This window comes from Myodes glareolus, chromosome 19, assembly GCF_982192425.1.
Source record: "Myodes glareolus chromosome 19, mMyoGla1.1, whole genome shotgun sequence".
In the NCBI taxonomy this organism is placed as follows: Eukaryota; Metazoa; Chordata; class Mammalia; order Rodentia; family Cricetidae; genus Myodes; species Myodes glareolus.
The window spans coordinates 10,326,500-10,341,800 of NC_142044.1; the positions used below are offsets into that span (position 1 = coordinate 10,326,500).

Sequence of the window (15,301 nt, forward strand, 5' to 3'; positions counted from 1 at the left end):
ATGTATAGCTCAGTAAATGCAATAAAAATAAAATAAAATAAAACCAAATCAACCAACCAAAAAATAAAAACCAACAGCTCTTGCTTCAGGGCATATATAGATTTATTGGCAATAAAGCAACAACAAGGAAAAACAAAAGTTTAATAGGTAAAAACATTGTTGCTTAAACTTAAAGCAAGTGAGCATCAGTACCAAGTGTAATAACATAATGAAGTAATCGAACCTGGGAGAGTTCAGGAAAAGGAGAGTGGAGATTGCAGATGTGTAAACTGAGATGAACAGACAGTGACTCGCTATGGAAGAGAAGTAACAGAGGAGAGGAGGCCGTGATGGGGTAAGCCACAATTTTAAGAGATGTGGATAGGGAAGACCCATGAGATGTTCTCATGAGATACTGCTAGAAACAGAGGAAGGGAGAGGTGAACCATCCTCACATCCAGAAAATCCATGCAGTGTGAAGGGCTGCTGCCAAAGCCCTGGCTTTGAAGCCTGTTTGTTACGTAAAGGGGTCAGGCCAGTCATGGCTGGAAAAGGACGAGAAGCTGAGGACGATGACTGTATCATGGAGGGGTTGGGACCAATATGTGAGCAGGTTATGTGGACCTTGGATGCCTTCTCAAAGTCTTTGACCTAAACTTGAGTGAAATGTGAGATCATTGTCTTTGAGCAGAGAAAATGAAAGACCTAAGTTTGTCTACTAAACACTTTCCTGGCAGTGTTTTTAGAAATATGTTATAGGGAGCTGAAGGCAGAGAAGTATGTTGGACTCTTGGACACTTGGACGGACATACACACATACACATACACACACACACACATGCACGCACGCACACACGCACGCATGCATGCATGCACCCCCCCCCCCCCATACACACACAAAACCTTCCTTACAAAGGTTTGGTACAGTGGGAGAGGTTTTAAGGAATGCAGATACTACAGTATAAGTAGGTGTGGTGGCACTGGCAGCCCACGGTGGTAGCCAGTTTAAACATGTGCTGGCGTGAGAGGCAAATCAGCAGAAGGGTCCTTCACTTGCCTTTTGTGGAGAATGAGAGACCAGAAATCTCTCCAAACAGGGAACTGTGAACCCATAAAACTCTTTTCTCATCTGGGGACTCAAATTAGAAATCAGAAAACTTGGTTGGGCTTATCTTTCTACAATACTGAGTATCATTTCCTTGTATGAATTCTCACCATTCTCTTTTTCAATGAAACATCTAAGAGCATCTTAAAACCTTGCTGAATGAGCTCTCTACTTCTCCAGGGAGGGAGAGTCCTGGGAATATGCCTCTCTCACCATCGCTGCTGCCGAGAGAGAGAACAAACTGTTCCCGGACTGTTTCCATCCCTTACCTCTCAGAATTAATCCTGTCTTAATGAATTGCTTTTATCTTCTTTAGTGCAACCAGACTCAATTTAAAATATCTGGTTTACAAGGTTGTTATGATGGTACCCAGACGTAGTCCAAATGGGAAGAGCTCAGCACATGCCTTGTTTATATCAGGAAATCAATACCGTGTCACATCTCATCTCCCAGGTTTTCATCTGCCCTCTCCTGGGAGCTTATTGAGGACAAGTATTGTGTCTCATATCCTATCGCTTTTTTTTTTTTGCTTAGCAAAGGATAAAATAACAGTAAGAGTTCCTTCATCAAAATTTCCTGTTCATGTAAATTATGAAAGTCTGTTGACATTCAGATATGAAGTCCTGCCCTGTAGATGTTTCTCTAACTCAGTAAAGCTGAGCTAGAACATTATAGATGATTCTGTTGGGAGTAGTCTTAAGAAAACAATTGCCAAAGTCTTGGAATGTTTTCTTTTGACTGAATTCACTTAAAACTGCTGGAAATTAAGCTTAATCTATGTCTGTACCTTGTTCAGTCACCAGCAAGTAACGATGCCACATGGCCATTCCTCTCTTCTATATAAACTCACACTTGTTTTGATTTCTTGTTCATCATAGTGGAGAGTCCTCATATCTTGAATACAGATACATTTAACTCTTATGTCTTTGCGCAGGTTGGCCATGCTCATTTGGGACATATCCGTTTGAAAACAGATAGATGTCCTAATGACTCCACCTTGTCTAATTTGCCTCCTGCATTTTTCAGATCCTTGACATCGAGTTTGTGCTTTGAAATGAATTGTATACTTTTTGAGAAATTAATTGCACAAAGGGATATGCACAAATCCATCTGTCTACATAGCTCCGTCCAGCATATGGAAGAAAGCCTGTTTGCATTTCTTTCTTTCTTTTTTTTTTAAATAACAATAATCAAAATTTCCACTTCCTCCTCTCCTCTCACTTCCCTCCTGCCCCCCCCACTCCTCTAATCCTAAGAGAGGGCAGGGTACCCTGCCCTGTGGGAAGTCCCAGGCCCTCTGCCCTCCATCCAGGCTTAGGAAAGTATGCATCCAAATAGAATAGGATCCCAAAAAGACAGTACATGCAGTAGAGACAAATCCCAGTGCCATTTCATTGGCTTCTCAGTCTGCCCCAAATGTCAGCCACATTCAGAGGGTCTGGTTTGATCCCATGCTCGTTCAGTCCCAGTCCAGCTGGATTTGGTGAGCTCCCATTAGCTCAGGCACACTGTCACTGTGGGTGGAACAACCCTTCATGGTTCTGACTTCCTTGCTTATATTCTCCCTCCTTCTGCTCTTCAACTGGACCTTGGGAGCTCAGTCCAGTGCTCCACAAGGCCAGTTCAGACACCCTCTCCTCCACTGCCCAGGGTCCTAGCTGAGGTCATCCCCGTGGACTCCTGGGAACCCCTCCATAGCCAAGCCTCTTGCCAACCCCAAAATGGCTCCTTCAATTAAGATATCTCCTTCCCTGCTCCCATATCCATCTGTTTGCATTTCTTATCTCTTGTCAACAGTGATGGCATTTCTGAGAAAAAAAAGAAAAAGAAATGTCAGTGTTGAGACTGGAGAGGTTTTCATTATTTCAAAAGAAATACTTTCCCTTGCCTGCAGGTTCTTCTACCCTAATGGAACAGACTTGATTTTGTGCTCGCCCCACACTAATAAAGAGTCTGTGCTTGTGTGTGAGCTTGGAAATGTTTCTAGGCACCAGTGTTTCCTTTGCTCTGACAAACAGGAGATCCAGTTGGCAAAGAGTGAACAGAGTGATCCAGCTTAAATTTTTATAACCCTGTCCAATTTCTTACCTTTTCTACTTACCTTTTCTGCTAATTTCTACCAAATTAGCATCTCACTTAAAGAATATAAATTCTTGTTCTAAATCAATACCCCTTCCAAATCTCTTTTTACTCGCTGTCGTTTTTATCTCACAACGTTCCCCTCTCTTTTTATCCAGGTAAAATCCCATACAGTCTTCAGATGGTCCTGCTCCTCTGTAGTCCTGCAGCCCGCAGCCCTGTTAGCTCTGCTTCTACCATCAACAGTGAGGCTCACTTATAGAACAATTACTTCAACCTGGAAAACACGCCTCATTCGAACGATCCTAAAGGTAAGCATTCTTATTTCTTATTTCAGAAGACTCAGCACAGTAAGAAAAGGTTCTCTTTCAAGTCTCTATGGTGATGTGAAATTCAGATGTTTTTGACCAAAAACTGTGAGGCCCGGGCGTTCCTAGAGTGACAGCAACACAAATTTGACCAATCACTGTCTCATCACTTTGTAATTATCACATGTGACAATGAGCTCTTTGGAACTGGAAACTATGTGTTGGTCTTCTGTCTACACATAATCAGTTTAAAATAAGTATTTGCTCAATGAAGTAGATAGAAAAGCATCTTTCAGAGACTTTTGAAATTCAACAAGGTCAGTATTAAGTCTCTAACCATGCTGGCCTATTAATAATTTAATTCAGTATTGTTAACAGTTTGAAAATAGATCCATATATGCAGAGATTTTAGAAGTTATGAAGACCCATAAAAGCAACACATTGGAAATGAAGTTTTTGTCAAGCAGGTCATTGCTGTCCCTGATTCTCTTTAATATTAACTATTGCTGTTATTGTGAAGGGTGTTACTGAAGAATATGGTTATTAGTTAGTCCTGACATAGGCCCTCATTCTACTTCACTTTTTAGAAAGTCTACTAAGTAGTATCTTAAAAAAATTTACAGGATACTAATTTTTCCATTTGCATGTGACATATCTTATATGGATCTTCAATAATATTTATTATAGTATCATGAGTAAATCAGTATTGGAAATTCTACTTGCTGAGTAGATGATGAAGGTCTTTGTTTCTGACATTGTGATTTCACATTTGGCATTCAGCCTTGCAAACCATGAAACCTAATATAGTGCATTTAGATGTACAATATTTGTGAAATTTCACTTTTATTCCTTGTCTTTGGGGTTCCCATTTTCTTTATGCTGTGTAAATTTCCATTTTTATTGCTTCACAGCTGGTTTCCAGCATGAAAACCACTCCAATTTTCTACCATTTTGGACACACGAAAGTCCCTTTCTATAGCAAATAGGCAGCAAGAAATGAAGCCAGAAACAAACACATAGATGTACCAGACTTTTTCTTTTAGGCTACCAACTAGCTCCCAAATCATGACACAGAGAGTTATTATTAGTTATGAATGCTTGGTCTAGCTTAGGATCATTTCTGGCTATCTCTTTTAACTTAAATTAACCTGGTTCTCTTTATTTACCTTTTGCCATGGGGCGTTTTACCTTTCTTACTTTCATTCTGCATAGCTTACTTTCATTGCTTCTTGTGTCTGCTGGCTGGTAGCTGCCTGACTAACCCCTGGCATCCCCCTCTCTTTCTCTCTCATTCTCTTCTTTCTTCTCTTCTTATTGAGTCTGAATTTCTCCTCCTATTTATTCTCTCTGCTTGCTAGCTTCATCTATCCTTCTCTTTCATACCTCTTGGTCATTTCGCTCAGGGCTCAGGGAACCCTGTGGAAGCGTGGAAGAGGAGGCAGAAAGAGCCAGAGGGGAAGGAGGACTCCAGAAGAGCAAGCCCTCTAATAAGCATGAGCAAGGTTTATGTGAAATCGCAGAGACCGAGGCCTTATTTTGAGCTCTTCTGTTTGTCTTGTTCAGCTCCAATCTGATAGTTTTTGTTCTATCTTATATTTTATTATTATCCCGTAGAAATCAGTTTGTTTTCGAATGAGAGACAGAGCAGGAGTGGATCTGGATGGGAGGATGGGAGGAGAGGTAGGAAGGACCTGGAAGAAAAAGGAGGAGGAAAAACTATAATTAGGCTACATTATTTGAGAAAATAGCGCATTTAAAAAGATATAGATATAAAATGGAGAGAATATTATTTTCTCCTTCGTGGGAGAAATATATTCGGTGGCCATTCCATTGTTGTCCCTGGGCTTGTGCTTCCTAGCATTCAGTATAAACTGTCCAGAGATGCACAGAGTCCCCTCTGCTCCATTGCTGTGAAGCCTTTGGCTTTCAGAAGATGCAAAGCCTGTTCTTTTTAGATACCATTTGCTGCCTCAGGCTCATCTGCTGCTGTTTAGCGAAGGATGAAAGAACCCAGACAGTGAAAGGCCAGCTGAGTGAAAGGGAGAGCAGACACCCCGCAGACACCCCTAATTGGCTAACTTCCAAAACATCCTCAGGCTCCCTTGAGCTCTGATGAAGCCTTGAAATCGGGTTTTCAGGGACTGAATGTCTTTTCAGAAGGGTGACAGATCCTCTTGCCAGGATAAGAAAACAAAGTAGAACGAGCCCGTAGCCTACACCTGCCACCGTTCACTTTATTTAGACAGCAATAGGCTGATGAAGGAGGCGCCTGCTTCCTGAAAAGGAGGACCAGAAACTGCTAGTTATCAACATGGGTCCTTGGGCTGTGTCAGCAACACTGCGGGCACTTGCCAGGGAAAATGATTTAGCACGTGGAAAGAAGTTTTACAGGTGCGTTTTCACCCCTCCCTGGTGGAAAGTAAGCGGTGGCTCAGACGCTCGCGCTCATGGTATCTCAGGGTGTAAAAGGGACTCTCTGAGGTTTTCTTTCTAGGTGACTCATCAGCGAGGTAAGCCCAGTTTTGCATTGACTAGGTTGGTGAGGTGCTGAAGGGCATGAAAGAGGCACAGATGAGCGCCCAGCATGCAGTGGATGCCTCCTATGAAGTCCTGCTTGCATCCTTCTTTCATGGTCCTCTGCATTCTTCTATTGTCTTCTCAAACTTAGTGATATAAAAAGACATATATATATCTATATATATGTATATGTATATATAGATATAGATATATATCATTTACCTCATAATTCCAGGGCATTCTGTTCACTATAATTAGTGGGCAAGTTCTTTTTTTATTAACTAAATAAGTTTGCCTTCTTTTTTCCTATTTAATATTTGTCAAAATATTAAATAAAATTGAGAAATGCATTTGGAACATTGGATGGTAACTCTAGTGATGCATCTAGCTACCCTCCTTTCTAAGTGTCATTATTTTTTCTTCTTAAGTAAAGTCTCACAATGTTGATGTGGGATTCCCCTCTGTATGCTGTGGATATGTTTTATTACCATTGGTTAATAAAGAAACTGCTTTGGCCTATGGCAGGGCAAATCAAAGCAGAGATAGTGAAGGAAAGGAAGGCGGAGTCAGGCAGATGCCATGTAAGAGGTAACAAACCACAAGCCTTGTGGTAAAATATAAAATAATAGAAAGGGCCTAATTTAAGATGTAAGAGTTAGTTAATAAGAAGCCTGAGCTAATAGGCCAAAGAGTATGATGTAATTAATATTAAGCCTCAGAATGTTTATTTCATAAGTGGCTACAGGAGTTAGAGAGTAGGACTAGTAGGTGGAGAGAAACAGGTCCAGGGGAAATGGAGAATATGTGTAGCTCTACAATGTAGCACTGGTTGGTCTGGAAATCACTCTCTATCACACAGGTACCTTGGTTTATGGTAATCTTCCTGTCTCAGCTTCCTAACTGCTGCGGTTACAGGAGTGAGCCACAATGCCCATCTTGTTTTCCTCTTTAAAATAGGACTAATGTTTTCAGATTTTGATTCCTTTTATTAATTGTTAGTTTTTCACTTGTAACTTCAATTCTTTAGACATATTTTTAGGTCATAGTTCTTTTATGTCTGATTTTTTATAGTGAAAAAGTTGCAAGATAGAAAAAGAAAGGCTCTAAAATTTTAAGACCTCAATCATAGGAATCAGAAGTTGTTTTCCTCCATTTGATGTGTTTAAGATGACCATATAATGGTGTGTGCAGGTCAGGTAACTGTTCAAAGGCATGAGGCATCTTCTGGCTTTCTAACCATAATTGAAAATACTGTCAGTATTTTGCTTTCAGAATAAGAGAAAACAGTCAGAAAGTGTTTAATACTATCCGCTTTATGAATGATATCCTTCCTTGCCTTGCAGAGAATGGGTATAGCCAGAATGAATAATAATCCCTGTCTACAGACTCTGCATCAAGCATACTGGCTTTCCATTTTACTTCATAAGTAATGTTTGCCTTAAATGTTAGTCAAAGGAGAATTATCCAAGGAGTTCATAAAAGTGGAGAACCAGTATTCCACTAGCAAAGATCCCAACATAATGGGTTTGGGGAGAAGTTGAAGAGTCTTCTAGTTTAGAAAACTTTCTTGTGGCTTCTGAGGGTACCATTGAGATGCACTCCCATTGAGATATACTCAACCTGGGGTTTTATTAAGGCTAATGTCACTCAGAACTCTCTGCTCTTGGGTACTCTAATACCTTCATAATATTCATTCACATCTTTACAAACACAGCCTATCCAAATTTTGTTATTGATAAAATATAAGGTAATCAATTTTTATAGTTTTTATATTATAATGAATTTAGGTCTTTGTGAATTTAAGAAAAGCTTTAGTTGTAAATGCTTATCTCCAAATTTGCATTTGGGCAGAGGAATTATTCCTCATTGATGCTTAAACATTGAGATGAAATTTCATTCAGGCATGTCCACAGTATTTCAGATGTGGAAGAAAATTCAGAGTTTCTTTAGAAGGGGAGAGGTTTTGGAATAAATCTAAAATTAATATTGTATCATTTGAGATTAACTAAAATAGTTTATATTAAGTAGTATCAGCAGTGTATTTTTGTAACTTTTGGCCAACCTGGTATACAGAACAGGTTCTAGGATAGCCAGGGCTACACAGAGAAATCCTGTCTCAAAAAACCAACTAACCAACCAAAGCAAAGAAGCAAACAAACTCCAAACAGACAAACAAACAGTACCCCCCCAAAAAACTTAGTGATTTAAATGTATTTAGGGACACATTGTGTACTAGATCACACAACACAGGTTCAGATAATGCATTCAGATTTCACCTGTAGCTGTAGAATTTATCTATGTCAAGGCAAGACAAATTTCAAAGTCATTTACATAAGTTAAGTTTATAAAAATGTGATCGCTGGAACGGTGATTGTTTCAGGCAGTGTGTGTGGGTGGAAAGAACACAGAGTGTGAATCGGGCTTTGCCACCATTTTTCAGACTTCTCTTCGGAGAAGACACCTTCCCTAGTGAAACATAAAGGTGTCTAGGGTTTCCATCTGTGGCTTTTCCTGGGGAGATATGAACAGGCATCTGTTCATCCCAGATAGGGCATGGATGGTAGATGAGAAACAATTCTATTCATGTCCAGCTTGGTGAACCAGTGGGCTTCTTGGGGTTCATTACAGAAGCATAGGTATCCCAAGGGTAGCTGCATCACCTAAACTCATCTCAGCATGGGTGATGAGTCATGGAAGTTACATGCCCAGAACTCATTGCAAACTTTGCAGGCAGTTGCACTGAAGAGGGCCTCTTCTCCCCAGAAATTGTTTTCTTTTCTTATCACACAGGATGTGGGGAGAGGCCTGTGAATCTTACAATTTTCTGAACTTCCTGAATATTGTAAGTTTTTTGAGATTCCTCGGCCTTATGAGTTCTTTTCCTCCCTACAGGAGGGGATGTTCCAATTTAGAGTAATTAGTCACAACTGACCTACCAAGTCTAGTATAAGACTAGTTACCTGAGTGAAGAACATGGAGCAATCAAAAACACTTTCCTAACAGTTTTTCATTTCAGTATTTTCTTTACTTGGACTTTCCTCACTTTAAAAACTTCCACTGTTATGTCGATGTGATTCTATTGCATTGACAAATTTCTCATATTGCCTCTTACATACTCTTCTGTTGTATAATTACAATAGTCTGCTCTTAATGTGAGCATGTCTGTGTGTGATAAATTGTGTTTCCTCCTTCCATTTACTATGCTGATTATTACTTGTATAAGGTAGAGGGTTGGGGTGGAAACTAGGTAGGCTCAGAGATTAAAAAAGAAAGAAAGAAAAATTGAATGGGATAATAGATAATTTAATGTGAACTTATTCACATTAATAATAATAGTGGGTAATAGAGTGAAAACCTGTGAGCTTTTTTTTATGGATAATTTACATTGGTATAGATTTTTGTATATTAATACAAGTTCAAATTATATTTGTTATTTCTGTTTACAATATTTGTACACCTATGTAAAGTTATTCTTTCAGATTGTGTACATGTGTGTTTCTACCTCTGTTTAAGACATTTTGTATGTTGATATAACTTTTAGGATATATTTTCATATTGCATTATACATTATTCTTACTTCTGATCAAGATACTTATACATTGTTTACATTTTGAGGTCATTATCCTCATTTGCTGCACATTTGTTTACAGATTATTTAATATTCTGATTTGAAGTCTTAGTCTTTAAGTTATACAGATATTAAATATTATAGGTCAATAATTATTCATGTTTGTTATACATATAGTCAGATTAATTAGGATCTTTAGATACATATGATTGTATTCTGCCTAAATAGATAATCTTCAACCACTTCAAGGATCTGTAGAATATGGTATTTAAATAGCTTAGGGTTCTGTTTACATGAGACACGATTGCTCCTGACAGCATCAATCTATTTCCAAAAGAATGTTGAGCACCGAAGACACCTGGAGATTGCTTTCTTCTTGGCACAATTGGCCTTTGGGCAAGGAATTGCCCATGCCTCAACCACTGACAAAGTACATGGTATCTGGGCTGAATAAGCAGGACACAAGAAAAAAGGACTGCCAAACCTTGCCAAGACAGGATAAGACAGTTCTGAAAAATTTCCTGTCTCTGAAAATGGTCTGTCAGTTACTCTAGGCCTTAGCCAAAGTTGATTGCTTCAACATTGCCAATGAGACTTTGGGTGATTGCTCAGGTAACCAGTTGTCTCTGTCATATACTCCTTGCTTTGGAAACTGCTTGATTGCACTTCCTGCCTACTCAAGTAATATTATCTCCCTTCTCAGGCCTTTGATAGGGTTGAAGATTAGATAGTCATAGTTACCTTCCTCTTATGATTTAGCCAAGCTTATTTCTGATACAAGACTTTGACTCTTTAGAACAGAATGTTTATTAAAACGTTTATTATGTGTTCCTTGCTTAATATTGTTTATGTGGGTTGTAATTTTATACTTGGTATCTGTTCCTATTTTATGTAGTTTTATATTGGGTTTGGTGGCTCTTATTTAGACAAAAAGGGGAGGTAATGGGGAATCTTTGTCACCCAATTATCTTTAAGAAGTGGGACCAAGTTAGGGTGTGGCTTTAGGGATCTGAAGAAAAATGGCACATGGTCCAGGTGTGCTCTCTTTGTGTGGTTCCCTTGCAGAACAGCTGAGCTTGGACTTCTCATTCCTGCTTCATGAGTTTGCCCCTTATAATAAATAAAAATACAATCATCTTATCTTTTAGCTATCCTGGTTATTTCTTGAACCGAGATAATTCAACACCTACACCCTTGCAATCCGACACAGCAGATGGAGGGAAAAGGAGCCTGTCTACTATTGCCTTACATCCTATTTTTGATCAATCACCACCCCCAAGTTTACTCCGACATTCTGTTTGTGAATTCTTTCTGTTTTTTATGTTCATCATAAATATAATTATTTATTTTATTGTATTTTCATTTGTGTGTACATGTGTGTGTGTGCATGCATGTGGTGTGTGTGTGTGTGTGTGTGTGTGTATACTACTGCAAGTGTGTGGAGACCAGAAGACAACTTGTAGGAGTTGATTTTCTACTTCCACCATGTAGGCCTTGAGGATTAAACTAAAATCTTTGGGCTTGCAGTCAAGTGCCCTTACTCATTGCTTCCTACTTCTGATGCCAAACTCCAGTGGTGTTGGAGTTCACAGTAAATTATCTATGTTCTGAACTTCCACAGCATTCCACATGGCACAGCTCGTAGCCAGTTCACTAGAATAAAAATCCTTTATCTTACAGATGCTGTCTCAGTTCCTTTGTCTCTCATATCTCGCTGTGCTAGAAAAATGATTGGAAATAAAACATAATACACTCCATTCTTTAGATCCTAAATTCCTTGATGTCTGTTCTTTTTCATGGAGTGCTTTTCAGATTTCAGTGATGGCTGAGCTTCTGCTGTGTGAAGAAATTGTAATTACTGACCCTGCCCATCCCTTGGAGGTTCACAGAGTCCTTCCTTGTCAGACAGTGCTGTGATTCTTTTCCCTGGGCTGCCTGCTTGGGTGGCCATTGGAGCATAAGAGGCCCCTGTTGTGTGATGTAACATAGTATTGAGGTGAACTGAACAGTCTTGTGTAGACATCACTTTCAGAACTTAATTTATATTCCGATAGTTTGGCTTCAGAAATATATCTTTCTTTAGTAAGTCTTTCAAAAAAGAGACTATGTAATAGTCTATTAAATTCAAAGAAGCCCTCAATCAGTTTGAAAAATTAGATATTAATATCACTTTTACTGAGGCTGAGCTTAGTCTATTAAAATTGGATTTTATTTTAATAACAAATGGCTAGTTTGGGTTGATCGTGTGAAGGTTTCTGAGACAAATAATTTGAGAACTATTGGTATTATCTATTCTTTGAAAGTCTGGTAGAATTCTGCATTAAAACCATCTGAACCTTGGCCCTTTTGGTTGGGAAACTATTAATGTCTGTTTCTGTTTCCTTAGCAGTTGTAGGTTTATTTAAATTGTTTATCTTATTCTTGATTTAACTTTGGTAAGTGGTGTCTATTGAAATTTGTTGCTTTCTTTTAGACTTTCCAATTTTGTGGGCTTCAGGCTTTTGAAGCATGACTAAATGACTCTCTGGATTTCCTGAGTCTGTTATCATATCCTCTTGGTTTTGTTAACTTGGGTATTGTCTCTCTGTCTTTTAGTTACTTTGGATAAGGATTTATCTATTTTGCTGATGTTCTCAAAGAACCAACTCTTTGCTCCACTGATTCTTTGTATTGTTCTCTTTACTTCTATCTTATTCATTTCAGTCCTCAGTGATTATTTTCTTCCATCTGCTCCTCTTGGGTATGCGTGCTCCTTTTTGTTCTAGAGTTTTCAGGTGTGGTGTTCTGTTGCTAGTGCTTGATCTCTCCAAATTCTTTATGAGTGCACTTATTGCTATCAACTTTCCTCCTAGTCCATCTTTCATTGTGTGACATAAGTCTGGCTATGTTGTGGGTTAATTTTTTACTGAATTCTAGGAAGCTTTTAATTTCTTTCTTCATTCCTTCCTTGACCCAGTGGTAATGCACTAGAGAGTTGTTCAGTTTCTATGTGTTGGTAGGCTTTCTGTAGTTTTTGTTGCTTTAATTCATAATGGATTGAAAAGATACGGTGGGTTATCCAAGTTTTTTTTTTTTTTTGTATATGTTGAGACTCATTTTGTGGGCAAGTATATGATCAATTTTGGAGAAGGTTCCATGAGGTGTTGAGAAGGTGTTCTTCTGTACCACTGGGGCATCCATCTTCCACCTACAGGCCCATAGCAGACTATTTCCATGAAGGAGGATTTCAAAGACAGTTCCACATCTATTGGCAGTTTTTCAGTCACTTTCTTCTGTGTCCTGCAGAATATCTGGCAGACTCTTTCATGAAACAGAAACCCTGAAGGATTGTCTCATCTTCTTTACGCAAGTTTAGCAGTCATTTTTCTGTGGGTCCTGCATGTCCAATTTAAATAGCATACCATCAAGCAGTTCAGGCAAGAGTGGTTTCCTGTCCAAATGGCTAACAAACAACACAAGGAGCCCCTTCTATGCCCATCAACCTCTTGAAGTAATTGCTGATGACACTAGCAAATGTGTCTCAATGCCATGAAAAGTCTTAAATTCTTAAAACATTTTAATTGCCATATTCTGAAGGTCTCTGAAAGATTTGAAAAATATCTAACTGAAATATATCTCTAAATATCTAGAATACCTAACTAACATGACTACATACTTGACTATCACAGATGATTCTCTATTAACCAATATTTTAAAATTATATATTACATTTTTAAATGAGCTGGACAAACACAATATTTTACTCAAGATCAGAAATACATATATAGTATAATAAAATTGACCTTAAATTTGTATCAATAAACCAAGATCTTACCAATGTAAATCTCTATAGCATATTCCCCTTTAAATGCAAACAAACATTTATAAACAATATTTGGGAATACGGGAATATTTCTCTCCAAACTGCTTCTTGCTGTTTATTGGGTGAAGTCATTTTTGAGGGATGTTCAAGGCAACGTTTTGGATGGTCTTGGTCCATCGAACCACATTAGTCTGGAATGAATCCACAGGTTCTCATCCTCTGTGGAAACAAAAGCAGAACCTGTTTTCCAAAGAAACATATCCTTAGACTCAAATTCTGAAATCAAGATACCTTTAAAATATATATGTTGGTTACTTAGTTCCTTCACAGTCAAAAAATTCAAAGAAAACTCAATAATATACATAATCCAGATTCTCTGGGCATATTTCATCTTTACGTGACTTGGTTTTCCTCTATTACTTTTTAATATTTATTTTATTGTCTTTACTTCTTTAATCTATGTCTTTTGTCTGTACTTTGTCTCTTTAAAGACTTTGTTTCATTTGTTATATAACTCTCTATAATCTTTCTCTTCTCTCTCCCAAGCCTATGTACATTTATATAACACTGTGATTGATTTAGAGGTCTTTTCCATCTGAATTAGGTCTTTATTGTGTATTTATAATTATTTTCTGACTTGGACTGCTTCTTAAAATGCTAAGACCTTCTTATGAACTTAAGCAGTGCCATTGCTAGGGGAAATATGGCACTGTCTCCTTGCCCTGCCTGGTCCAGGATGGTGGAGCTGTTAGCTGCCTCTGAGAGCCATGCTCATAGCCCCATTTTTAGGCACACAGTCAGTCTATGTTGCCATTAAGCGAGTTGTAACACTCTGTTAACAAATTCCACTTAAATGCTCCATAGCTGGACCTCCAGAAAGAGTCAGAGTTCATGCTGGCTGCTCGGCCCAGAAAGCCAGTGTTTCAAAACCGTGGCTTCTTTTCTGCTACTGTTGAATCATGAAAACCTTTCTTAAAGAGGTTGCATCATGCCGCCAGCAAGCAAAGCCCATTCGAAAAAATATGCAGCTAAACTTTGTTTTTCAGTGTCTAGAATTTTTTTTGCAAATCCTCTCAGGATTTTAGTTGGCCATGTGGGTACCAATTTGTTGCAGGAAGGTTTCTTGCTGGTTCCCAGCTGCTCAGCCCCAAAATAATTACACAGAAATTATATTATTTAAATCGCTTTTTGGCCCATTAGCTCTAACTTCTTAGTAGATTACTCTTACATCATAATTTAACACATTTCTAGTAATTTGTGAATTGCCACGTGGCTATGCCTTACCAGCTAAAGTTCTGGCATTTGTCTCTGGCAGAGCTACATGGCTTCTTGACTCTGCCTTTCTTTCTTCCAGCATTCAATTTAGTTTTCCCCACCTAACTAAGTTCTACCCTATTACAGGCTCAAGATGGTTTTCTTTATTCACCATTGATATTCACAACACACAGAGGGGAATCCCACATCATTTTGTTCCTTGGTTTCTGTTTTCTCTCTGGTCTTCCAGTCTAAGTAACCAAGAGTTCTGGTGATTAGTGAGTCTTCAGGACCAGTGGGGTATCTCTGTTGAGGTTTTGGGAGCCTGCAAAATATCTGAGATTTTGGATGCCAATATTGCCTGTGCGGTTCCAAGTCCCTGTGTGGTCCCTGTGTTTCTGGGTACCTGCTTGGCTTCTAGGATTCTTAGTACCTCCTGGCCTCCAGTGTACCAGAATTTTTCTGCTGGAGCAGCGATTCCAGGATCTGACCTGGCCTCCAGTAAAGCAGAAGCCTTCTTCTGAGGTTGTAGGTCTAATATGGAGCCCAGGGAAAGAGGTGTAGTCTGGGGTTGTTGGGTGGTCTTAAAGGGGTTTAGTGTGTCGTTAAGACCAGCCTGGCCTCTGAAAGCTGCCAGGGCTGTGGGCCAAAGTCCTGACCTTTGTTTCTAATATTCTCTTTTGTTTCTT

General features: G+C 38.9%; 1 pseudogene across 8 annotated transcripts in view; it reads left to right on the forward strand.

The window, feature by feature from the left end:
- Positions 1 to 15,301, forward strand: part of LOC125415122 (nonsense-mediated mRNA decay factor SMG5 pseudogene) — a 106,288-nt pseudogene that overhangs the window by 79,269 nt on the left and 11,718 nt on the right. For all 8 annotated transcript variants that reach the window (XR_014998067.2, XR_014998068.2, XR_014998061.2 and 5 more), the window contains one exon: positions 3,322 to 3,474. The product of XR_014998067.2 is annotated as a nonsense-mediated mRNA decay factor SMG5 pseudogene, transcript variant X7 (transcript). The remainder of the gene's footprint in view (positions 1 to 3,321; positions 3,475 to 15,301) is intronic.